The following is a 27,484-nucleotide window of genomic DNA, read 5'->3' on the forward strand; positions in this document are numbered from 1 at the left end:
TTTTGAGTAGTACACTACTCAGATGCGAAGTGAACTACGTTAAGATCTTCTCCGATGTCAGGACATACAGCCCTCCTCGGATATAGATTAGAATCGTCCTTCCAAGTTCTTCTCCAGCTCTTGTCGTTGATGTATATAGCCTCCAAAATCTCCCTTCATCAACCATATCACATGGTCCAGTAAGATCTGATGTACTATCCCTTGTCCTATCCATTGCTGTGAATCCATCATGTTTCTTCATAACGTCTATTCACGTAGGTTGAACTTTCCCGCGGATTCAAAGCGTCAGGTAGTGAACTTCGCAAAGTAGGCGTTAACAAGTCTTTAACTGTCTCTTCAGAGTATGGAAAGGGTAAGGTCTCTCGTAAGTTTGATGACGTACATTTTCTGGTAATGGGCTGAAATTAGCCTGGTGACTCCGGTCACCTGACCTCGGCTATTGGAAAATTTACTGCAAGCTATTAGTACGAATTATGTTGTATTACTTTACTCAATAAGTCGTTCGTTCAGAATACGTTACAGCCGGGATACAAAGAAATGAAGTGATAATGTGAAATGGATGACTAAAACCCTATATATATATAATAATTTAAAATGACGTACCAGTGATTAAATATATACATCTTTTCAATTAATTACACAGTTCGTTAATTTAGTACATGCTGTGATGTGCCAAACATCACACATTCAAGATATAGTGGGTTTGCACCACACTGACGCTAGCCCTGAAAATGGTTTTCACAGTTTTACCATTTTCACATCAGGCAAATGCTTGGGATAAACCTCAATCATGGCCATGGTCGTTTCCTTCCCAGTAATGCACATTTTGCACTTATAATTTTGGCGAAAACAGATGTGTACTAATTATCAGGCTAAAACAGTAGGAACTCGAAGAAAGATCACTGCAAGCCAATTATAAAATGTGTGTATTATTCGACAGTCTGCATCTCCTTGCTCTTTGTTACCGTTTTGATACACTTGGGCACACTTGAAACGGTATCTTCACACTTGTATCTTTTATCTCTACATACAAAGTTCAAAAAAATTAGGGGAATTTTTTTTGGAACATATGACATGTTCCACAAAACAATAACTGACATCCAGGTATATTACTAAATAAATCTTTATTCTTTACCGTTGAGGTATACAAAAGAACATCGATGGATTCGTATTCATTTTCAGAACACAAACGGAAATGTCCAAATAAGGGCGAAAACAAAGTAATAACAGTCCTCTAGGGAGGGTTTTTATCACAGTTGGAGAGCTTCAGTATAGTGTATGCCCCCACGAGCATTTATCAGAGCTTGGCACATACGTGGCATGCTCCGTATAAGTCGACGGAGATCACGTTGCGGTATCAGGTACCATTCTTCAATGGGAGCCTGTTAAAGGTCTTGGAGAGTCTATGGTGGAACAGCACGCCCACGAACACTTCTATCAAGCCTATCCCACACCTGATCGATGGGATTAAGATCGGGACTCACTGCTGGCCATTCCTTCTCTTGAATATCCAGTTCTCGCAAGACAGCTCTGGTGATGCGCACTATATGAGCCCTGGCATTTTCGTGCATGAGTACGAATTCAGTGCCAACACCGTATGCAGCAACCAAAACACTCTGTAACAGTATCTTCCAGATGCATCTCGCAGCGGTAAGATTACCACGGACGACGACAAAATCCTTACGGCCATCAATACTGATACCTGCCCACACTATCACAGAACCTTGTCCACCGGGCGAGTTGGCCATGCGCGTAGAAGCGCGCGGCTGAGAGCTTGTATCCGGGAGATAGTAGGTTCGAATCCCACTATCGGCAGCCCTGAAGATGGTTTTCCGTGGTTTCCCATTTTCACACCAGGCAAATACTGGGGCTGTACCTTATTAAGGTCACAGCCGCTTCCTTCCAACGCCTAGGCCTTTCCTATCCCATCGTCGCCATAAGACCTATCTGTGTCGGTGCGACGTAAAGCCTCTAGCAAGAACCTTGTCCGAATCGGTCCATTACGCTGTGTCAGGGGAAATCTGGACTCGTCTGAGAACAACACAGGTCTTCATTGGCGAAGTTGCCATTTGACGTGGGTACGGGCATACAGAAGGCGAGCTGCGCGATGTTGCTGCGTTAAATGGGGCACTCGAACAGGACATCTGGGTCGTAAGGACACTTCTCTTAACTTGTTCCTTACTGACTGGTCAGACACAATGACTCCAGTGACCTTCCTGAGGTCTTGTTGCAATTCTCTGACAGTTTCTGAACGACGCCGCAACGCACAGATGGTTAGATAACGGTCATCCTGTGGGGTTTTCATGCGTCCTCGACCTTGTCCAACCCTCCTTGTGAACTGGCCTGTCTCACTGTAGCGATTCCACAAGCGGTGAATAACTGACGGAGAGACATTGAGATCCACAGCAACACGGCGAAAAGTCCATCCTTCCTGGATCAAAGTGACGGCCTTTGCAACTTGAACCGCGTTAAGATGTGCCATGGGATGTGCTGGTTTACGTACAACGTGCTCGAACGACCGCAGTAGTCTGTGTACCTCACAACGACACACGGACGCACCGCTATTCACTTTGTTTTGAGGGTTCACCTGACACTTTAATGCATGGCTACGCCTACAGATGGAGTATAACCTCGATTTGACATACCCTGAGTAGCTAAGGCCTCAAGGTATGCTGTACGACCATTGGAACCCCATCTACCAAATTAACGTTCACATACCAGACATTACAAAACATATTCCCCTAACTTTTTTTGAACTGTGTATTATAATAGATCGCTGGCCAGTGAAGTTTCCTATCAAATTAGCCTTCATCAGTGAATTCTGGAAATCTATCTAGGAGGAATAGCTGGATGGCATGTGCCAGTACAGCATAAGAAAAGCTTGGACATCTTCTGCTGAACTTACTTTTCATCGAAATTGTTGCAATTGGGAGAAAATATGCTGACCATTTTAAAACCAGCTCTTTCTACAACTCCTTTCTTGTGCTTTTCAGAAAGCATGACGTTCTAAGTTAAATCCACTTTAGTTGCCTACTTGTGCACAGCACTCACGCACTTACTATTTCGCTTTATATTCAGTTTTCGCTTTAGAAAAACAGGGATAATTAACCTTAACAAATTGCTCATTGAATTTACACTTTCTTTTCTTTGATACTGATATTACACTTCTTAAAGATTGCAAAACCTCTGCATATCACCAGGAATATATACATCTGTACATACACTGGAAGCAAACCCAGGTTATGTTAGCAAAGACGCCAAGAGTACCGATTTAATGTTTCTTGTATGTTGTTCTTAGCCTAAGTTGTGCACCGGCTTCAAGCGACAGGAACTGTGATACAACATGATAACATTTCCATTTTCTGGATAAAATTACCCTAAAAATTATAGCATATTTCTTTTCAGGAGTCAGCATAGAAGAAAGGAGGACATATTATCTGAAAAACAAGGCAGGACAAGAGTTCGAGACTGAAAATGGAGGACAGATGACAATCCTGCTACTGACAGCCGTTGTAAAATATCTACAAATGATAGATATTTCACTACACTTTAGAGTGCTCTCTCGGGATTCTACGAATTGTTTCAAACCGGATAGAGGTAGCGAAAGTTCATTCGGCAATCCATGTCGTTAATGTGGACATTCAGAGTTTACTCAGCAATAAGTCGTCCAAGAGAGTTCGCGTTTCTATGCCATTTGGCGGAGAAGAACTTAACGTGAAAATTGACATTATGTTGAAAAAAAACATGGTCTTAATTTATCCTTTGGGAGAATTAATTATCATAAATATGTCTGTCAATAAATTGAACTGAAATTGTTAACGATTCATTTATTTTCACCTAATGAATCGTTTGCTTTACGTCGCACCGACACAAATAGGTCTTATGGCGACGATGGGACAGCAAAGGACTAGGAGTTGGAAGGAAGTGGCCGTCACCTTAATTAACGTACAGCCCCAGCATTTGCCTGATGTGAAAATGGAAAACCATCTTCAGGGCTGCCGACAGTGGGTTCGAACCCACTATCTCCCGAATACTGGATACTGGCCACACTTAAGCGACTGCAGCTATCGAGCTCGGTGCAGCGAAAGTGAGAAACTGAGTCAAGGCGCACGAATCTGCCACGAATAAAATAATCAGATCTCCAGCGCATGATGAGATGAGTCCTCGTTAGTAAATGAGCCTTCTCTATGTCGTTCAGAGAGATACTTCACATCGCAGTCTGCGCAGTTGCCAGGTAAAATCGCATCATACATGTCGTATCGCTATTTTCAGAATCCCCGCAGCCATAAATTTATATTAATAATAATAATAATAATAATAATAATAATAATAATACCTCTCCATGGAACTAAATAGGCTTTTGCATATAGACCTGAGTTATAATGAAGAATTTTTGTATTAGATACAATTAATATACAAATAATATACAAAATGTTCCTCATCTCAGTTTCCTAGTAAGTACACTGCCGCGAAAAATACATGCAACATCCGCAAGAACTTTTCAGTGGCACGAGGGTACAATATGTGCATACCAAGGGGCTGTTGTGTTGGTGATTCATTTGTCACGGACATAGGCGATCAGATAGCGCTCAGGAGGTCTGTCCGTGCGCAATCTGTTTTGACTCTGCAGGCAGTAACTGTACTCGGTTTAGGCCGGCCGCAAAATGAGACACAGGTCCGTGAGGTGACGCAGGGTGACTCACCTCGAATTCTTCACGGCAAGTGAGTCACGGCGACAATCGTCGCAAGTTGGATCGCAACTCATAATTACTTCCTTCTCACATAACCCCTCGTCATAACCTGTTACTTATTTTTCTCACTAAAACTCACTTTTTGTGTCTGGAAATAAGTTGTTTTCAATTTGAATATCTCAGTTTAGCCATTACCAATAAGTTTTATTGCTCACATGAGTTTATTTTTGGAATTTCTAATTTAAAAACAAGTGTTTTTGCATTCATCAATAGATACAACATTTAACTGCAATAAATTGGTATTTTGTTGCTTTATATCGTACATTATTTCTTCCTCAAAACATATTATATAGTTTATGGTGGTTAAAAATTATATTGAATATGATTTTTGAAAAAGAATTCCTGAGTCAGTAAAATGGTTCAGCAACAATATGAACAACCAAAATCACCGTGAGTCTTGCAGGAAACTGCGGAAGAGAGACTGCGGTCCGCAGGGTCACCACGGGCAGCCTGAGCCGTAACATGCGCGGGTCCAGTCAGTTCGCAGAAACTCACCGCGAGTCACCCTGCGCCTCATTTTGCGGCCGGCCTTAGAAGTGAACAGTGTTTGCAACATTCCTTCTAGGATACAACCATGCCCCGCCGACAAGTACGTGTTTCTGTTGAACAACTGCAGCCATTTGAACGCGGTGGCATTGTGGACCTGCGAGAAGCTGAATGGACGTTTCGACGGATTGCTTCACATTTTGGGCACAATGTATCAGTGGTGTGTCGCTGTTTTCAGCAGTGGTCTGTGGAACATTCCCTCAACCGTTGACCATGCTTCAGACGTCCGCGTAGAAGAGACGCACGTCAACATCCACGCATTTTGCGAGAAGCGGTGGCCGACCGAACATCATCCAAGAAAGAACTCCGGTCGCATGTTATGTCACCACGGACCTTGGAAACCGTCTGCTTGCAGCAGGAATACGATCACCTGTGTCTCTGGTCAGGCTACCACTAACACCACGATACTGCCAAGCACGGCTACTGTGGTGTCGTGAAAGAGTCGACTGGAGAGGAGAACGGCGCCCTGTTGTCTTCAGTGAAAGAGTAGGTTCTGTGTATATGCAAGTGATGGCCGTATATGAGTACGACATAGATCTGGTGAGCAGCCTACTCTAGAGTACATTCGCCCACGACACCCAGATCCCACCCAGGCTTCATGGTGTGGGAGTCATCAGTTACAGCTCGCCGTCACAGTTGGTGTTTCTGCAGAGTAACGTAACAGGTGCCTTCTATATTGTACAGGTTGTTGTCCCCGTGCTACTGCCATTTCTTCTACAGGAAGGTGATGTGCTTTTTTATCAGGCTATGCACATCCACATACAGCTGCTGCGACGCAGCGTGTTCTACGTGGTGTACAATAACTGCCTTACCAGCAAGACCACCGAATCTCTCGCCAATTGAACACGTATCGGACATGGTGAAGCGGGAAATTACGCGTTCTCGAGAGCCTGCAAGAACCATTGGCTAATTGCATCAAAAGGTGCAAAATTCTTGGGACAATCTATCGCAGGATGCCATTCGCCACCTTTATGATCGTTTGCATGCGTGAATACACACCCGCATTGCCGCCAGAGGAGGTGCAGTGTGTATGATGCCAATGTATGGGCACCCTTTACTGTGACGTGTGTGTTTCTTTTGGTCTGAATTTGTTTTTCTTCTGGCAGTGTACATGTTTTTATATTTGGTTTCCTGAACGTGGCTAAACCTTGAATTCATGTAAGATTTTGTTCATAATATTTTTATCATGGCTTAAATTGACTAAATACGATAACAGCTTCTACTGTAACGTCTTAGTACTCACCTGTACTCCATCCCGGACTTGGAATTCTGAAAAGAATAACACCTCAGTGAGATGGAACATTTAACAACTTCAGATCACCTCTTTAAACATCAATAAGAAGTCTACAGCCTATCATCATATAAGATGTAACTATTGCTCCAAGAACCAACGTCTTCACATCTAAAATCTGGAAAAAGAATTATATGAAATTTAGTTTGTTACGCGGAACGGTAAAAGAGTCTCGTAGTCAATTATTCGTTCTACAAAGTGTTATATTTGGGTGTGGGCATTGCAGTATTAAATAATAATTGTTGTTGTTGATAATCGTTATTTTAAGGAGCTTAACGAATAGGTCATCCGACATAATAATAATAATAATAATAATAATAATAATAATAATAATAATCCGGCTCCTTGATTGAATGGACAGCGTCAAGAACTTTGGTTCAGAGGATCTTAGATTCGAAGCCGGGCCGGTTCGGGGATTTCAATCATGTCTGGTTAAGTCCTCTTACTCGAGGACTGAGTGTTATATTTGTCACAGTACATCCCTCACCATATACACACAACGCATCACACTCCTAATGACTGAATGATCACAGAGACAATGAAATACATCTTAACAAAGTCACTAGACGTCTGTCAAATTAATGTTAGTATTTACCTGAAAAGTTGTAATCTTTCCCTCTGCGCAGGCTGTTGATCAGCTGAAACAAGATTAATAGCATTTCAACTAATGCATCTTCTATCCTAGCAATGTTATTGTAGCAAATTTTATATACGTATTTCTCAATAATATTTTAGAATATGAACATATAATGAATGTATATGTACTGTATTTTACTTCTGCCCAGTTTTATAGCTAGTTATAGCTCATGTCGTCTTCCTTAGAAAATGGCCATATTTTCATATTAATTAATTCATAATTTTGAAGTATTGAACCGAAACTCTTAAACTCTTTGAAAGTAGAGAGACGAATAGGTATGTATACAGTAGATTAGAACAATGGTTTATTTTACCTGCTAAAGTTAAGGACATTTGCCCCTTTCTTACACTTAATCATTAAATACATAACTAACAATGAATTAACTAATACTGTACATGTAATGCATCTAATGCACTGCAGAATATACAGTTATAAGTGCACATGATAATGAGTAGGCCTATTATAATAATGCAATGCGCGTGTAGAATTGAACAGATAGCCTATATTAATAATAAGAGTAATAATAATATAGAAATATTCAGAGGGCGAACATCTCCTGAGGTCAACTGCAGAGCACTCTAAAATTGAAACTCTCTCACATTCTATGAGGAAGCGTCATCTCGGCGTTTATAGCCATCTCCGTCAAATGCTCACCACCACGCAAAATTCTTGCTTCTCATGACTTGAAAATGTACCGCTGCAGAGAAGGAGGACTTACCTGTACCTCTGAGGCACTGATTCAAAACAAAGGTGAGTGTAGGACCTAGGTGCACGGGATGAAGGGGTCCTCCGGAAAGAATGAGATGACAAAGTGGTGTAGGCCTAAAAAGTAGTCCGAAGAGCGAAGAACCGCATTCATTACACACATAAAAGAGTACTGGAGATCCAGAAAGCCTGAGAAGTGTTGACTGTGATCTCAAGTGACCGAAACAAAATAAATGAAATAATAGTAATAATAATAATAATGGGCAAAATACGAAGAAGAAAAAGAAAAGGAAATCCTGCTCTTCAAGCTCTAGGACTACGCATGAGGGTATTATGAGCAATTTCGTTGAAACCTTTGAGGATTTGATATCCCTCGTGGAAGTAGTTTCTGTTCTCGGCAAGTTACAACCGTGGAGAAGTAGTTGTAGATCGATATTTTGTATTGAATGATAGCGAACTGTGGCGTCTTCAGCACTCCGGTACTCTTTTTATAGTGCTCGAGAAAGTTCGTATGGTCATGGTCGGGAATGCCCTTTGAGTTCTATGGAGAAATTATCTGATATAGGCTGAGTGAACCACAGCGTCATGCACTTCTCCCGAAGTCTCGTTTGAATGTATCTCGAATCCCTGACGAGGAATCAAACAGATAACTGCAGCAAACATCTACCGCAGGCAGTCCCCAGAATGACTGAACACGCTTAGAAATTATAACGATAATAATAAAATTTGTTGTTGTCCTCGGACAGCCTGTAAACCCCTAGAGTGCGCATCCTCAGATGGCGGATAGGGGGCCTGCAGAAATGTGGGCTGTGAAGATACCTCGGAAATGAACCCGCGGACCATCAGGCAGTCCTACTCCTGGAGCTATAAAATACTAGGACACACTCTCCCCAGGGATCATAAATATGGAGGGGCCCCAGTTCAGGATTCTGACTGAAGTCCGCAATGGTAGCAACGGTCGGAACAGAGTGGCTGACGGAAAGGCATCCTAGTACTCGGGATTATTAAAAGTAAATGGTTTGCATCCGTAAGTATGGGCATACATCAGATATAGCGTCTGTTCCTCATGTTAGGGGTGGCTACAGAAGGCGTCTGTTCTTCATGTTAGTAGCAGCCTAAATTGTTGCTGGTAGTAGCTGTAAAATGCCCGACGTCAGGATGTGGCGACAAACCGTTCGGTAATTCCATCGCAACCCACTGGATCATGTCTACGTCAATTTGGTCGAATAATACTAGGGCGTCTCTCAGAAGCGACGCGCGTTGGCCCCGTCTGACCGCTGCGACAAATGGACAAGGGCGGAACCAGCTAAAGAAGCTAGCCCAAGGCAGACAACATTTACGCATCGCCATGCTCAACATCGGGACTCTTACTGGATGCAGCCGTGAACTCGCAGCGATGCTAAAAAACGGGAAGCGGACATTGCATGTGTGCAAGAAACACGTTGGAAAGGCCAGAAATCTCGTGACATCGGAGATGGCTATAAACTGGTATGTCGAACAGGAATGGCGTTCCTGTCATCGTTTGAGCGAGTCTGCGAGATCGAGTTGCTTAAATTCAGCGCTGTTCAGACCGCCTTATATCAATTAGAAGAGACGAGAAAATCGCAGGAAAATACTTCCCCGTAGTGAGTTACCCGCGGATTCGCTCACGTGGATTTCGTAATTTGTTAAATGTAATCGTTCCTCGGTACTGTACTAAGACATCTGAAAATCCCTAAAGTATAAAATCTCACCGAAAAACAGTTTCATTTACCCCAGAAACTTTTTGTAAACCACGTTTGTGGTATTGCCTTTGGGGGATAAGATCACCATGCGACATGTACACGTTAAAGTCAGTCTTCTCTCAAATAGAAAAAAAATAAGTTTCTTTATTTTTAAAAGAGATTTCAGATACCTATTTCCACCTCTGTAACTTCTTCAGTTCTTGAGATAAAAGTATCCCCATAAAAAGAATTCAACTTCACATTTTTTTCCACCCCTCTCGCCCTTAAGTGGACTTTCCGAAAATAATAAATACGTGTTTCTTTATTTTTAAAGGAGTTTTCAAATATCAATTATCACGACCGTAACATCTTCAGTTTCTGAGATAGATGTATCCTCATAAAAATAATTCAACTCATTTTTAACCGCCCCTCCCCCCGCCGAAAAAGAAATGAGTGTTTCTTTTTTAAAAAATTCACGTCTGTGACCTTCAGGTTTTAGGATATAAGTATCACCATAAAAAGAATTACATTTTTTCACTTTCTTTCACCCATGGTAAATTTACCATGGTAAATCAGTTTATAACCATCTCCGATGTCACGAGATTTCTGGCCTTCTCAACGTGTTTCTTGCACACATGCAGAAATACATGTTTCTTTATTTTTAAAGGCGATCCATTTACCAGTTTTCACGTCTGTAACATCTTCAGTTTTTGAATTATACGTATCATCATAAAAAGAATTCAACGTCTTCATTTTATTCCACCCCTCTTCCCCCTTAAGAGGACTTTCCAAAAACAATAAATACGTGCTTTTTATTTTTAAAAGAGATTAAAAACACCAAATTTCACATCTTTAACATCTTCATTTTCTGAAATATAAGTATCCTCATAAACAGATTACAACTCCTTTACTTATTTTCAGCGATTTTCAGAAAACAAAACAAATATGTGTTTCTTTATTGTTAAAGGAGATTACAAATACCAGTTTTCCAGTCTGTAACATCCTTAGTTTTCTTACATATAAGTATCCTCATACAAATACAACTAATTTTTCAATTCATACACACCCTTTAAGTGGATTTTCCAAAAAACAACAGAATACGTGTTTATTTACTTTGTAAGAAGATTTCAAATACAAATTTTCATGTCTGTAATAACTTCAGTTTATGAGATATAAGTATCCTTATAAAAAGAATTCAACTCAGTTTTCAAACACCATCCCCGTTAAGTTGATTTCCCCCCCCCCCCAAAAAAAGTGCGTGGTTCTTTGTTTTCAAAGGAGATTCCAAATACCAATTTTCACGTCTGTAACAATAAATTTTTTTAGATACATGTATCCTCAGAAAATGTCAACTCCATTTTTACCCCGCCCCAGAAAGTTAATTTATCCCCCAAAATGCGTGGTTTTTTTTTCTTAAAGGAGATTCCAAATACCACTTTTTACGTCTGTAGCTTCTTTAGTTTTTTAAATACAAGTATCCTCACATAAATAATTAAAATAATTTTTCAATTCATTCACCCTCCCCCTAAGTGGATTTTCTGAAAACCAAAGAATACATGTTTCTTTATTTTTAAAGTAGATTTCAAATACCAGTTTTCACGTCTGTAATATCTTTATTTTTCTAAATCCTCATATAAATAATTAAAATAATTTCTCAATTCTTTCACCCCCTTAAGTGGATTTTCTGAAAACGAATACATGTTTCTTTACTTTTAAGGAGAATCCAAATACCAATTTTCACCTCTGTAACTTCTTCAGTTTTGAGATATCACTATTGTAACAAAAATCATTCAACCCCCTTTTTAGTCCTTTGTAACCCGCCTCTTAAGTGGTTTCACCGAAAGAAAAAAATAAATATTTCTTTATTTTTAAAAGAGATTAAAAATGCAAATTTTCAAGTCTGTAACATATTAAGTTTATGAAATGTTCTGTAGGTATTCTCATATTTTTAATTCACCCCTTTTTAGCTCTTGTTCGGTTGATTTTCCGAAAATAAATTATCTATGTTTACTTTTACAGGAGATTCGAAATACCAATTTTCACGTCTGTAATATTTAAGTTTCTGAGATATACTGTAGATACAGTCTTTATAAAAATTTATCCCCCTTTTCACTCCTGTTCACACCCCCAATTAACTAGATTTTCAAAAAACAATCAAATGCGTGTTTCTTTATTTTTAAAGGAGGTTCCAAATACCAATTTTCATGCCCGTAACTTTTTCAGTTTTTGAGATTTAAGTATCCTCATAGAACGTATTCAAACCCTTTTTCATATTTTATCACCCCCTTGAGGGGATTTTCCGGAAACAAAAAATACTAATTTGTTTATTTTTAAAGGAGATTCTAAATACCACTTTTTACGACTGTAGAATTTTACGCTTTTGAAATATGGATACGCTCATTTAAACAATTAATCCCCCTTTTCACCCCCTCAGTGAAGGAATATCCAAAATTCTCCCCTTGTGAGTACCTAAACTGTAATATAAATGTATCCCCAAAATGTCATTTCTTTATGTGCAGAAGTTTTGGCTCGGCAATGATGAATCAGTCAGTCAGTCAGTCAGGACATATTATTTTTTTTATATATATATATAGATTGAATTTTACACCCTTGTTGAATTCTTAACATGTGTATGGAGCTAACCATGATGAACATTTAAGTAAAATCGTCAAAGGAATGATGGAAAGTGAAATCGATGATAGATAAGGAGAGGAGAGTTCAGTAAGGTGGTGGTGATTATTGTTTTACCGGGAAATACAAGTAAGATACAGGTTAACGGTATTACCTTAAGGCAGTGTAAGTGATAAACTATGTTTGAAGTGGATTAAGCTTTCTGAACTGTGGTTTAAGCTACGGAGTTACCATATTATCTGAACAAGGCGAGATTAATGACGATAAACCACAATATACCATTTAAGTCACGAATGTTTAGAATGCATCAAAATCATTTGCATATGTGAAATGACAGAGAGATATATGAGAGATTTCGATATGGTAAGAAATAAGCAACGATAGTACTAGAAATTATTCGTCATGTGAATGTATAATGTGTCAATTAATCGAAAAACTCCATTGGTAAATTACTTCAATCCATAATTCCTCTTATAAACGAATAATTGCCCCAATGTGTCTTTTAAATTCAAACTTGATCTTCATATTGTGGTACTACCCACTTTTGAAAACACCACTCAAACGTATTCGCCATCTCTCCACTGACAGCTCAGAAAATACACTTTGTCGACTAACTCGTATCCTATCTCCCAAGTCTTCGCAGCCCTAAGTTTGCAACATTTTCGTGAGGTTTCTCTTTCGATGGAAATCACCCGCAAGAAATCTATCTACATGTCTGCGGATTTTTTCCAGTTCTTGAATTAAGTAATCTTGGTGAGGGTCCCATTCGCTGGAACCATACTCCAGTTGTGATCTTACCAGAGACTTTTATGCCCTCTCATTTACATCTGTACCACAAATCCTAAATACCGTCATAAACATATGAAAAGATCTGTTATACAATCCCGATTATTATCTAGGTACTTACAGTGAACCCCAGAAGGAGCTTTAACTCATCAACACATTAACATTAACTGTGCTCCATGGCTAAATGATTAGCGTTCTGACCTTTGGTCACAGGGATCCCAGGTTCGATTCCAGGCAGGATCGGGATTTTTAACCATAATTGGTTAATTCTCCTGGCGCGGGGACTGGGTGTATATCTCGTCCTCATCACGACGCTCAGGTCGCCTACAGGCGTCAAATCAAAAGAATTGCACCTGGCGAGTCGAAGTCCTCGGACACCTCCCGGCACAAAAAGCCACACGCCATTTCCATTTCAACGCATTCACTAAAACTGAGAGGACTTTCCCTCTCTGTGAAACTCACAAACTGACTTTTCATCACGTTTACCATCATAAATGGGACAAATCGACATGTAGTGACGACCTGAAATAATGAGGGGCATCAGGAAGAAGAAGAAGGCCGGGCTGAGTGGCTCAGACGTTTGAGGCGCTGGTCTTCTGACCCTAACTTGGCAGGTTCGATCCTGGCTCAGTCCAATGGTATTTGAAGGTGTCGGTAGATTTACGGGCACGAAAGCAACTCCTGCCAGACTAAATTCCGGCACCTCGGCTCCTCCGAAAACCGTAATAGTTGCCAGTGACACTTAAAGCCAATAACTTTAAATTTAGTATGAAAAAGAAGATAATACTTCAATTGTTTATGATATTGTGTTGCTTGCAATTTGTCTTGTACCTAGGTAACATTTCAAATGTATAACAATCTAACTACATTTATTAATAGAGATTACAGTGAATAATTATCGTGGCCCACTCTGAATGGGAAGGATGCGTATGCCCTTTCGTTCATTTATTCTTACTCACCTCTCCTGTTCGGTGGGCTTCGTGGTCTCCTGAAAGGAAAGAAAATTTAATGAGTAACCCATCAAACCTACTGAAACATCTCTATAAGTTATTACTCGCAGTCTACAGCCATGTATAAAGAAGAATAATAACGACGCTAGGATTGAACAAAAAGCAGTGAAGGGAAATCTGCATGGTTCAAAGGCGGAATTTTATTTTTACATTTTCTGTGTATCAAGCGAAGAAATACAGTCATTTTTTTTTAGCAAATGCATCTACTAACAAGTATGATCTTGTGTAGATGATGTAGAAGTTGCTGTATATTGAATGACGCCACTGCAAAAGGGATAGAAGTATCTGTATTTACTAAAAGAGAATTTTTCTGATCATTACCTCCGGATAAACAGCCAATATTAAATCCCTCTGTTGTTTAAATTTCGCAAAGGGATTTTGTTACACTCCGCATGGTGGGTGTATGACCTGTAATTGGAGAAAAGTATGTTGTCGGCAGTATTAGTTTGGAGTTAACAATCACATTAACAGTATAGTTGTTGGTATGCAGTTTTCTCTTACAAATTGCTAGACTTAAGGAGTAATCTGAGAGATAAATGAGTACTTTTTCTCAGGTGATTATTACAATATATACTCGACCTATATCCCTTTCCCTTATTTTTCCCGACACCCAGTCTTCATGGGGGCGGATCTCACGTACGCATTCGATTCTGGCGAAGTGTCTAGAATTTCAAAGGCATATAAATCCATTGACCGTCGCATTATATTTCATGGTGGTGTGTAAGCTTTCCGTGAACTTCCGACTATGATTTTATCCACTATGTTTTATCTCGCTTTCTGTGCTGAGAATGATGATCATAGCCTTGACCAGAGTAGTAAAACTTGCTCGGGAGGACGAAGTGTCCAAATGAATGAATGGTACCGTCAGCAGATTCACACCAAGGCAGCTATGGTTTGAATCTGGGCCAATGCATCTGGGTGTTTTAAAGCGAAACGTTACACTTCTCTATTTAAGATTTCACCTCAAACTGGGGATTCCATGCCTAAGATCACGGTATCAGCAGTCACGAAAAAGTACAAGCTGGCTTTCTGAACGTCCAGTCTCCCAGACGCAGCAGTATTAAAATAGGCAGCCTAAGGGATACGATATTCTTTCCCCGCTTCCCCTTCCTTCGTACTATTAAAATTATATTCAGCTTATTCCACTTACTTCTGGGGCTACTGAACTTACTTTGACTAATAACGGGAGTTAGCCTGGTGGATCAGGTGTGATAGTGGCGGTGGTGATTAATACTGTAAGAGGAAGTACAACTAGGCAACCATCCTCTATATAACACGAATTGCAGAGAAAATATGGAAGGGATCCGACCCTTTCAAAAATGAAGATTTCGGCCAAAGAAAGACAAGGGCCACGAAGGGCATGTAAATAACAGACTCTCTAGCCCTGAAATGTTCTAATAGCGTCGGGGTCGGAAAAGAACAAGAATTGACCAAGGGAAGACGGATAGGATAGATGAAAATGAGGAGCTTGGCACACGTAAGTGCAAATATGGCCAGACTCGGTTAAATGGCCCGTGGTCGACAACCCACGCTCCCATGTTAAGAGCCCCTGAGTCCCCTTCTAACCGCTTCCATCCCCCCCCCCCGCCACAGGGGGTATTAGCACCCGATGCCATTCCTCACGCTATGTCACTTTTCACGTGAAAATTCCATTCCTAGATCTATCGGAATTCGAAACGTGATCACCTTGGTGGAAAGCCAGCAGATAAACCACTGAACTAATCTCATATTTTATCCTGTATTATTATTATTAATAGTAGTAGTACTAGTAGCAGTGATAGTAGTAGTAGTAGTAGTAGTAGTAGTAGTAGTAGTAGTAGTAGCGAATTCTCCCAGTATTGAAAGACATTAAGCAAATAACTCGTGGGTTCTTCTTGTTGTTCCAATAGGTTTTCATTCTTTCCGAGAAGGCTTGTTTACGTTCTGCTGACCACTTTGCTCTACTGTTTTTGTTGTGGTTACTCTGAAGTAGCTTCCCAATTGTTTACTTTGTGCCTCAAGAGGTATCTTTCTAGAATGTCTCTTGAACTTATTTTTGTGTTTTTGAGATCCTTTCGACATTCGTTAAGCCAGGGTGTTGAGTTCATAAGCGAGGTTACGTCATCTATTATCACTTTTGTCAATCGATTTTCTGGTAATCTAGTGAGATGGCTGAAGAATTTAATTCGTCTTTTCCTAATGCCAACTTCGATCGACAAAATACACGGAAATACCGAAACCTTACAATTTATTATCACTACTATCGGCTGAGATGTCTGAAGGGCTAAAACCACTCCATGAATCACCCGAATGTATTGCGAAAAATAATTTAACCTAAAGATAAAGATTTCCGGGCGAGTTGGCCGTGAGGTTAGGAGCGCGCAGCTGTGAGCTTGCATCCGGGAGAGAGTGGGTTCGAATCCCAACTCTCGGCAGCCCTGAAGATGGTTTTCCGTGGTTACCCATTTTTACACCAGGCAAATGCTGGGGCTGTACCTTAATTAAGGCCACGGCCGCTTCCTTCCAACTCCTAACCCTTTCCTATCCCATCGTCGCCATAAGACCTAACTGTGTCGGTGCGACGTAAAGCCGCTAACAAATAAAAAGATAAAGATTGATGTTCCACGTATTTGAAGGAATGCATCTGACCACTCACAGAAATAAGAATTATATGTCAAGAAAATTATTAAATGCTATTACAAACCCGAGGCGTTCTTGATTATACCACCGAGCAGGTTGTCGAGCAGCTGAAAAGAAAAGAAAATATTAATGTCAGATAGTATCTATCTACATGACGAGTGGCTCAGATAGTTGAGGCGCTGGCCATCTGATCCGAAAACCGCCGAAAAGTAGTTAGTAGGAGGAAAAAAAAACAATAACATTATTACCATTCCCCACTCTCTGATCAAAAGATGAGCTTCTTTTTGAAGTACGATGGAAGAAGCGGTTGGGTTAGGTAAGTATCTCTAACTTGTTGATGGAAGGGAGCAATCCCTTAGATAATACTTTTTGGGAGAAGCATTAATGTGAGGAGATGGGAAATGCGAACTGGTGGATGTTTGACGAAGAGTTCGGAGCGCGTCCCATTACAAACCTATCTTTTCCTTTTCCTCTCTTTGTTCTTTTTATTAATGTCTGGCTGTCTGGTCGAGCCGGTAAAGGCGTGCTCGGTCCACCATGAAGGACGTGGGTTCGATTTCCCTTCAAAAAGTCGAAAATAAAAATAACCTAGATTTCCACTCCCGGGGTGCATATGGTCCTGAGGTTCACTCAGTCTACACCAAAAATAAATACCAGGTCAATTCCTGGGGGCAAAGGCGGCCGAGCTTAGAGCTGACCACTCTAACCCATCAAATGCCAAGGTTACGGATAGTGAAATCCTTTATCCTCCATCCCTCCCTAGTCCTTCATGGCGTGTAAGGAGATGACTTTGCTTTACTTTGCTTTATTTTAACGGTATATATTCATTTATTATACAGTAACTCTTTCTCAAAGAGGTTGACATTTTACAATTCTCAGTTTTAATGTTGAAAACAATACTTAGCAGACATAGTACGGTTCCCATATTACGATAAACGTAAAATGAAGAATTTCCTCAATTGTACCGAAAATTAAGAGCTCAAAAGCCAGGAAATGTTTCAAATTGTGAGTCTTGGATATCTGTGTCCAAATAAGAAAAGTCGAAAATCAAATGCAGTTCGGGAAATATATTCTTTTGTTCAATACCCTCAAGCGATTTTTTTTAATGTCCAAACCGAATGTAGTTATCAGGGATTAGTGAAACTCTGCATTGACGCACATTTGCGCTCGTAGTGGTGCTTACATTGGAATAACACTGTAATAACATGTCCTGGTTATATAACAAAGGGCACCAATGTTATCCGGATGCTTGGGACGTGTCAGTATCAGTTGGAAGGTACGAGTACCTCAACTCATAGTACGACAACAACAACAACAACAATAATAATAATAATAATAATAATAATAATAATAATAATAATAATAATAATAATAATAATAATAATAATAACATTGGCTATACGTCCCACTAACTACTTTTACGGTTTCTGGAGATAGCAATATGCCAGAATTTAGACTCGCAGGAGTTATTTTTTATGTGCCAGTAAGTCTACCGACACGACGCTGGCCTATTTGAGCACCAGGACTGAGCCAGGATCGAACCTGCCAAGTAGAGATCAGGAGGCCAGCGCCTCAACCGTCTGAGCCACTCAGCCCGGCTTTTTAAGGGTTTAAACGGCTTGACATCCTTATACATGGACTTAACAAAACTCAATAAAAAAAAAATAGAGATATTTAAGATGTGGTTCTACCGAAGGATACTAAGAGTGTCGTGGATAGATAATGTCACAAATCCAGAGATCCTTCGAAGGATGAGAAAAGATGCGGAAATGCTGAGTACCATAAAACAAGAAAGCTTTAATACCTCGGTCACATCATGAGAAACAGAAGCAGATACTGCAAGAAAAACTGCTAGGAATGATACCCCGTAAGAGATATGTTGGTAGGAGACGAATCTCTTGACTAATAAACCTCAGAGATTGGACTCTCAAGACATCGGAAGACATCGGCAGAGTTATTCCAAGCAGCTCACAACATACAAAGCACAGCCAATATGGCTGCCAACATCCGGAACGAATAGCGTCAGGAAGAAGAAAAAGGGGAAGAAGTAGAAAGCATCCAAGTACGAATATGCAGAAGGCTGGTCTGTGGGTTCTGTTAGAGAACGAGGAGTAGGAAATACCAACAGATATTTAACATGGTTGAGCCTCCGTGGCTCAGACGGCAGCGCGTCGGCCTCTCACCTCTGTATACCGTGGTTCAAATCCCGGTGACTCCATGTGAGATTTGTGCTGGACAAAGCGGAGGCGGGACAGGTTTTTTATCCGGGTACTCCGGTTTTCCCTGTCATCTTTCATTCCAGCAACACTCTCCATTATCATTTAATAGCATTTATCACTCATTAATAAATCACCTTGGTAGTGGCGACCCCATTGTAATAACAGGCTATATATGTTTCATTCATTACATCCCTGACCCGGTCAATGACTGGAAAACAGGTTGTAGGTTTCTTTTGTTTTTGTTTTTTCATTTAACATGGTTGTGGAGGAGTTCAGACAAATATGAGTTCAGTACATCGTACGACCTTGAAAGAGAACTCATTCGTCAGATCATTGCTCCAAGGATGAAACCGAATGGGTAGACTTCTTGTGCTTCGGAACTTGGTGAAGGCAGGGGCGGCCGTACCTTATGTGCTGAAGTGCTGCAGCACATTGCCTATTGGAAAAATAAATTAGTTTAATAATATTATCTACAATCAAATACAGTGCATTGAAAAAGACGTCAGCCAAAGAATAGGACATTATTCAACTCCCCTCACAACCACGTAACTACCGGTGGGCTCCACGCCGGGTGCTGTGCGATCACAGCTCAGCGAGCTTTTAGCCAGAAACCAGGAACTCTGCCTTTTGCGCATGCGTACCGAACTTTTCCGATACAAAGAGAATGTGTTCCGATAGGCTGTAGAAAAAACAGCCAACACATTACTTCACAGCGATTCTTCATTCGACCACAGAGAGGCAGCACTTGCACTAGTCACATTTGCATTACGACCGATATCTCTTGACTCAGCGGTAGTATTTAAGAGAGGATCTATCAAAGCAAAACGGGAAAACGAAATACTATAGAGTTGTTCGCGCCAGGTCTTTTAATACCAAAGAGGATAGAATACTACCAACTTGCCTATTCCATAGTCACATTTGTAAATCGATGAACTATAAAAATTGAACTTTTTATGTTGTTAAAATAAGGACATGATATTGTGATTTTCTTTAATTAAAATGTCTAGTTTATAAATGACACTATAAAAACATAACATATAATTTTGCATTACAACGTTGCTGGTTTTATTTCAATGATGTTGGTAACATTGGGAAGTTCTGTTTTTGCGCGCTCACACCAAGTGTTTGAGATCGTGAATATTTTGCCATTGCAGGTGTTATTGTGTGTGTAATGATATAGTTTTATATGAGGAATGTGTGTATGTGTTGGGGTTGTTTGCGTGTTTGTTCAGTGTGGAAAACTCAGTGGAGAGCCTCTTGAAAACCACATACCGGTATGTTTCTAAATATTGTTATTTTTTGGAGTGGGGATGGGTTACAGCACACAACTGATTTTCTGCACCAGCCGCCACTGGGTGAAGGCGTGCCACCTCTCGTGCCACCTCTTCCTGCAGCTGCTGAAATAGCAGAAAGATTTCCTCAACGATGGTAGTCAGTACAAGAAAGTTTCCTGTTGTGTGTAAAGGTTCTTCATAAACGAACTCGGCAACCAAAGACTGAAAGTCGGGCCTAAATCCTGATGTTCCTCAAACGTCGTTCGTGACACTCCGATCAATTGTTCCTTTGGGAGGTGCCGTACGGCATGAATTTTGAATACTGATCAATTATCAGTGCCGCTAATTTTAGTATAGCAATCAAACCTTGGGTACGAATGTAGGACCATGGCATTGATAGATATCGACACTATATTTTATCAAACAACGTGTAATGTCGCACAATCTACGAGGGGGAAGGGCAAAGGTGGTTGTAAACCTCCCTCGTGACATGATCAGGCAAATTGGATTACGTATACTATCCGTTTCAACATATCGAACTCTAGATAGATAAAGCAGGTATGTACTTTGGAAACATTAGAGCTATTATTGCACTATACAAGTACAGGATATGAACATATATTGGCTTTCATTATCATTTACATAACGATGGCGATGGTGGTGATTATTGTTTAAGTACAACTGGGCAACTATCCTCTGTTAACACTAAGCAGAGAGAAACAAAAAAGTGGAAGGGGACCAACACTTCAAAAAATGAATGTATCGGCCAGAGAAAGGAAGGGCCACGAAGGGCGTGAAAATGAAAGACTCCCTAGGATTCCCATCCTAATACTGTCGGAGCCGGAAAAGAACAAGCGTTGACCAAGAGAGGTAGGATAGGAGCCTGGCACAAGTAAGTGGAAGCAATACCAGAACTCAGCTAAGGCCCCGTGGTCACCAACAGACTCTCCCTAGTTAAGAGCCCCTGGGGTCCGTTTAGTCGCCTTTTATAACAGGCAGGGGATACCGTGGATGTATTCCTATCGCCCCACCCACTGGGGTGTCATTTGCATAAACTAACATAAAAGAGACAATGCAGATGATTAAACTCCACGATGCAACGCGACGCACTGAAGAGTGTTCCCTCTGAAGTAAATCTCATCTCAAAATATAAGACCTTAAAAATGAGAGTGAATTACAAAAACTGCTACGTGAATAAACACTATTTGTTCTTTCTGTTATGAAATTTGCAATGTGCATCAACGAATGACAAAGTATTCTTCAAGATCATATTGTTAAAACTTCAAATGATATCCTAGATGCGTTTGAAACAAACTTTTCCGCTCAGATATTTAAATGAGGGTTAAAATCCGAAAACAAATATATTTATTCCTTCCTTCGAAGCCGTTTAACGTACGAAGACAAAATTCCAAATAGCGGTATATACGAGTGAAACAGGAAAATTTTGTAAACATTCCACCCCTAAGGTGTTAAATAGGGTTAGCTTCGGACACGAAATTATTCATCCCTCCAAAACCGTTCGGCGTACAAAGTTGTAATTTTACGAGAGGTTTCTTTTTTTTTTTTTTTGTATGTCCTAAGTGTAAAATATCGTATACTTCAAAATATTTCTTCCCTAAGGGGTTTAGATGATGGTTGACTCTCAGAAACAATATATCAACAATATATCCACTCTTCCGAAACCGTTTCAGGCACGAACTTAAAATTGTACATGAAGGGAGGTCTTCTATGTCCCAGATATTAACAAATATTTAAAATATTCACCCTTTAGAAAAACATTCATTTATCCATTACTGTTCGACGTACAAAATCAAAATGTCTCAGTTCAGTCGCTTTCACGTCCTACAGTAGGTGTTAAATAAGATAGTGTTTAAAACATTCCAGTTCCTCTGTACGGAGTTCAAATGAGTGTTAGATTAAAAAATAAATAAACATTCCCCTAAATCGTTTTACATACGAACCTGGGGTGTATTTTACAGGCTCAGCCGACAGTGGACTCTCCAAAATGTACAACTTGGAATAATAACTTTCAGTTTAAAACCGAAGTGAAGCACGGATACCTTGTTAGGATATACACACTGGCGGAAAACACCAAGAAGGGGTTGTGCTAGATTAACGAACGTTGGTAGGCGTATTTATACATCTGAAAGATGAAGGTTATTCAAATATCCCGGAAATCGCTTTAGCGTGGCCCTGGTAGCGGCCCCATGACGTTACACATCACGTTTGCTTTGAATACGGGCTGTACTGTACGAGAGCATTAGTTACCTGTGAGATTGGACGAAGTGACTGTGAGTGGGTCAAGAATGCCTTTACGACAACTAAGAGGCCAGTATCAACAGCTCACTCAGTTAAACGAGGCCGTATAATAGGGCTACGTAAAGGTGGATTTTCCTTCCGCGCTATTACAGAACGACTTGACAAGAATGTCACCACTATGCATGTGTGCTGGCAGCAGTGGTTACGCTCGCAAGAAGACCAGGCTCCGGACCTCCCCGTGGCACCACCGAGAGGGAGGACCGCCGTATTCGGCGAATGGCTGTGGCGCAGCGGACTGCGTCTGCAGCAGCAATTTGAGCGGCAGTTGGCACCACAGCAGCGCAACGAACAGTTCAAAATCGGTTACTTGAAGGACAGCTCCGAGCCAAACGCCTAGCGGCGTGACCGGGCAAGTTGGCCATGCGATTAAGGGCGCGCAGCTGTGAGCTTGCATCCGGGAGATAATGGGTTTGAACCCCATTGACAGTAGCCCTGAAGATGGTTTCCCGTGGTTTCCCATTTTCACACCAGGAATACGCTGGGGCTGTACATTAATTAAGGCCACGGCCGCTTCCTTCCCATTCGTAAGCCTTTCCTCTCACATCGTCGACATAAGACCTATCTGTGTCGGTGCGACGTAAAGCAAATAGCCTAGTGGCGTGCATTCTACTGTGACGCAAATTTTGTCATAAGTTATTTTGGCATAGTATTTTTGCATCGGCGCTGTTTGAAAAACAAGATGATTCCAAAGCAGTGGAGAGATTACGTCACCGACTCTCCTAACAAGGTTGGTGAGACCAAGATTCTGCGTAAAACAAACCGTAACGAGCAGAGTGATAGGAAGCAACACTGGGAGGGGGATAGGAGAGGTTTTCCGTGGTAGGCACTAGAAATGAGAAGGGGACCATTATTCGACAATTCGGATAATAAAATATATTAGACAATTGACTTTATAATTACATACACAGATTATCATGGGATTTGAAAAAAGTCCAAGAGATAACATGAATGAAGTCCAGTAATGCGTTTTCCCAGTTTCACTAAAGACCACAGAGTTCGAAACAATCAAAACAAGGGAAGAAAACTGCTACCCAAAATCTTCTCACAAACTTTAAAACGATTTACACATGCCGTAAACTCACAACATTCCTTTTTAGGATAACAATGATAAACTTTTCAAAAAGCAACATTTTAGGAATACAAACATAATTATTGGCCACGATTTAAAGAAAACTAACACCTCCAGGGTGTTTTCCAAGACTCTAATAATGCAAACAAAGGAGGGACGGGAAAGAAAGGAGGAAGATAAAAAATAGCAAGAATGAAAAACAGGAATCCGACTGCGCAATGCTTAGAGAGAGTTCTTTCGCCGGCTACTGTGCTATTTAAGAGGTTTGAACATATCATGTCGACGGTGGTCACTCATAGTTCAAATTAAAGATGTTCATCTTCACTTTATATCGTGAAAATTTTAAGTCCAGAGAACATAGAAACAGTTAAGGCACTAAATAAGCCCTTCAACAAGTAGAATGAATAAACAGGCAGGAGCCTGAAAGGGCAAATTTAGTTTTTGCGAAGTTAGAAGTGAAGTGTTAGCTCACCTAGTGTCCCGACGATACGATGTTTCCAGTTGAACGGAAAAGACTTGCGCTTCATACGGCAAACCGCACAAGGACAGTGGCCCCTCCACACACACACACACACACACACACACACACACACACACACACACAGTATAGAATTCGATGCCAGGCTGGTGAGACGAGCAAGGCAGTGCCTTATATATACGCCAAGAAAGGAAGCCCAGTAACTTCGAGAAGTTTAGGGTGACGTAGCAGATGACGTAGACCGTAGAATGTGAACACAGAGTGGCAGTCAGTATGTAGTGAGACACGGGAAGGAAGAGACGGGTGAGCATGAAATATGATTAAACCATTAACACATAGATAACAAGAACAGTAGAAAGCATATAGTCCATTGGAAATGTAGATATTGCAGAATATATGGAGACGTAGATGTGACGATGTTTCGAGAAGCTTGTAGAACGTAGATCGAAGGGTTATGGCAGGAGCACGTTACACTATTTACCCCAAACCACGGCTGTCTACGACTTCAGTGGTGTCCAGCTAGAGTTCATTGGAAGATGGAGTAGAGGTCCGTTGTGTTTTCCGATGAAAGCCGGTTCTGCCTTGGCGCCAGTGATAGCCGTGTGGTGGTTAGAACGAGGCCAGGTGAACGCCTGCATTCCACCTGTCTACAGTGTCGACACACTAGACCTACACCGGGAGTTCTGGTCTGGGGAGCAATTTTCTATGACAGCAGGAGCACTCTCGAGGTTATCCGACGCACCCTGATTGCAGATGTGTACGTTCGACTGGTGATTCGACCTGTTGTGCTGCCATTCATGAACAGCATTCCCTGGGCTATTTTCCAACAGGATAATGCACTCTCCCAACGTGCTGTACAGGGTGTCGATATGTTGCCTTGGCCTGCTCGATACCCGATCTGTCCCCAGTCGAGGACGTATGGGATACCATTGGACGACAACCCCAGCGTCATCCACAACCGGCATTAGCCGTCCCTGTATTGACCGCCCAAAGTGAACTGGCATGGAACTCTATCCCACAAGCTGACATCCAGCACCTTTACGACATAATGCATACACGCTTGCATGCCTGCATTCAACAGTCAGGCGATTACACCTGTTATGAATGGACCAGCATGACACATTTGCGATGGCTTTTTTCGCGCGGTTGTTAACCTGTAGTCTTGCACCTTAAATCAATTAAATATGTTACCTCGGCAAAATTATTGCCAAAATTTCCGTATTTCCGTATTCTGCATTCCTTTTTTCATGGTGTTTGGATATTTTTTTGCCAGTTAGGTGGAAATGTAGTAAGCAGTCTGACCTATGCTGACGACTTGGTCTTAATGGCAGATTGTGCCGAAAGCCTGCAGTCTAATATCTTGGAACATGAAAATAGGTGCAATGAGTATGGTATGAAAATTAGCCTTTCGAAGACTAAACTGATGTCAGTAGGTAAGAAATTCAACAGAACTGAATGTCAGATTGCTGATACAAAGCTGGAATAGGTAGATAATTTTAAATATTTACGTTGTGTGTTCTCCCAGAATGGTAATATAGTAAGTGAGATTGAATCAAGGTGTAGTAAAGCTAATGCAGTGAGCTCGCAGTTGCGATCAACAGTATTCTGTAAGAAGGAAGTCAGCTCCCAGACGAAACTATCTTTACTGTACATAGGTTTGTTCTCAGACCAACTTTGCTTTACGGGATCGAAAGTTGGGTGGACTCAGGATATCTTATTCATAAGTTAGAAGTAACAGACACAAAAGTAGCGAGAATGATTGCTGGTACAAACAGGTGGGAACAATGTCAGGAGGGCATTTCGGAATGAGGACATAAAGGCTAATTTAGAACTGAACTCGTTGGATGAAGCTGTGCGCATAAACAGGCTTCGGTGGTGGGGTCATGTGAGGCGAATAGGAGAGGATAGGTTATCTAGGAGAATAATGGACACTGTTATGGATGGTAAGAGAAGTAGAGGTAGACCAAAACGACGGTGGTTAGACTCAGTTCCTAACGGTTTAAAGATAAGAGGTATAGAACTAAATGAGCCCACAGCACTAGTTCCAAACAGAGGATTGTGGCGACGTTTAGTAAATTCACAGAGGCTTGCAGACTGAATGCTGAAAGGCATAACAGTCTATAATGATGTATGTATGTATGTATGTATGTATGTATGTATGTATGTATGTATGTATGTATGTATGTATGTATGTATGTATAATAACATATATTATCGAGCTCGATAGCTCCAGTCGCTTAAGTGCGGCCAGTATCCAGTATTCGGGAGATAGTAGGTTCAAACCCCACTGTCGGCAGCCCTGAAAATGGTTTTCCGTGGTTTCCCATTTTCACACCAGGGAAATACTGGGGCTATGCCTTAATTAAGGCCACGGCCGCTTCCTTCCCATTCCTAGGCCTTTCCTGTCCCATCGTCGCCATAAGACCTATCTGTGTCGGAGCGACGTAAAGCAACTAGCAATAATAATAATAATAATAATAATAATAATAATAATAATAATAATAATAATAATAATAATAACAGATCCTGACTGACTGTCTGACTGATAGATTCATCATTGCCGAGTCAAAACTACTGGACATAAAGGAATTAAATTTTGAGGATACATTTATGCTACAGTGTAGTTCCTCAATAAAGAAGGATTCTTGGATGTTCCATCGCTGAGGAGATAAAAAGGGGGTGAATTTTTAGAGTATATCTATTTCTCAAAAGCTTAAGAGCTTAAAGACGTGAAAATTAATATTTGAAGTCTCATTTAAAAATAAACACATTTTTATGGAAAATCCACATAAGAGGGTGTGAAAAGGCCTGTAGAAAGTGTTGAAACCCTTGAATTGGGATACTTATATCTCATAATCTGAAGATATCACAAACGTGAACATTTGTAATTGGAATCTACTTTAAAAATAAACAAACGCGTATCTTTTTGTTTTCGAAAAATCTACTTAAGGGCTGAAAATAATTGAAAATGCGTGTAAATTTTTAAAATGAGTTATCCTACAGTATATCTCAAACACTTAACATGCTACAGATGTGAAAACTGGTATCTGTAATCTCCTTTAAAATGAAGAAACACGTATTCTTTTGTTTTCTGGAAGTGCACTTAAGGGGCGGGGACGGCATGGGAGCGGGAGGAAATAGTGAAGAAGGATTTGAATTAATTTTATTTGGATACTTATATCTCAAAAACGGAAGATGTTACAGATGTGAAAATTGAAATTTGTAATCTGTTTTAAAAATTAAGAAACACGTGTTTTTTTCGCAATACCCACTTAAAGGGGTTTTAAAAAGAAGTGAATAAGGAGTTGAATTTTTTTAATGAAGATACTTATATTTCAATAACTAAAGATTTTACAGACGTGAAAATTGGTACTTGGAACCTCCTGAAAAGTAAAGAAACATGTAATTTTTTTACTGCAAAATGGACTGAATTTCTTTTATGGGCA

The sequence above is a fragment of the Anabrus simplex genome, chromosome 6 (genome assembly GCF_040414725.1).
Source record: "Anabrus simplex isolate iqAnaSimp1 chromosome 6, ASM4041472v1, whole genome shotgun sequence".
NCBI classification, from domain to species: domain Eukaryota; kingdom Metazoa; phylum Arthropoda; class Insecta; order Orthoptera; family Tettigoniidae; genus Anabrus; species Anabrus simplex.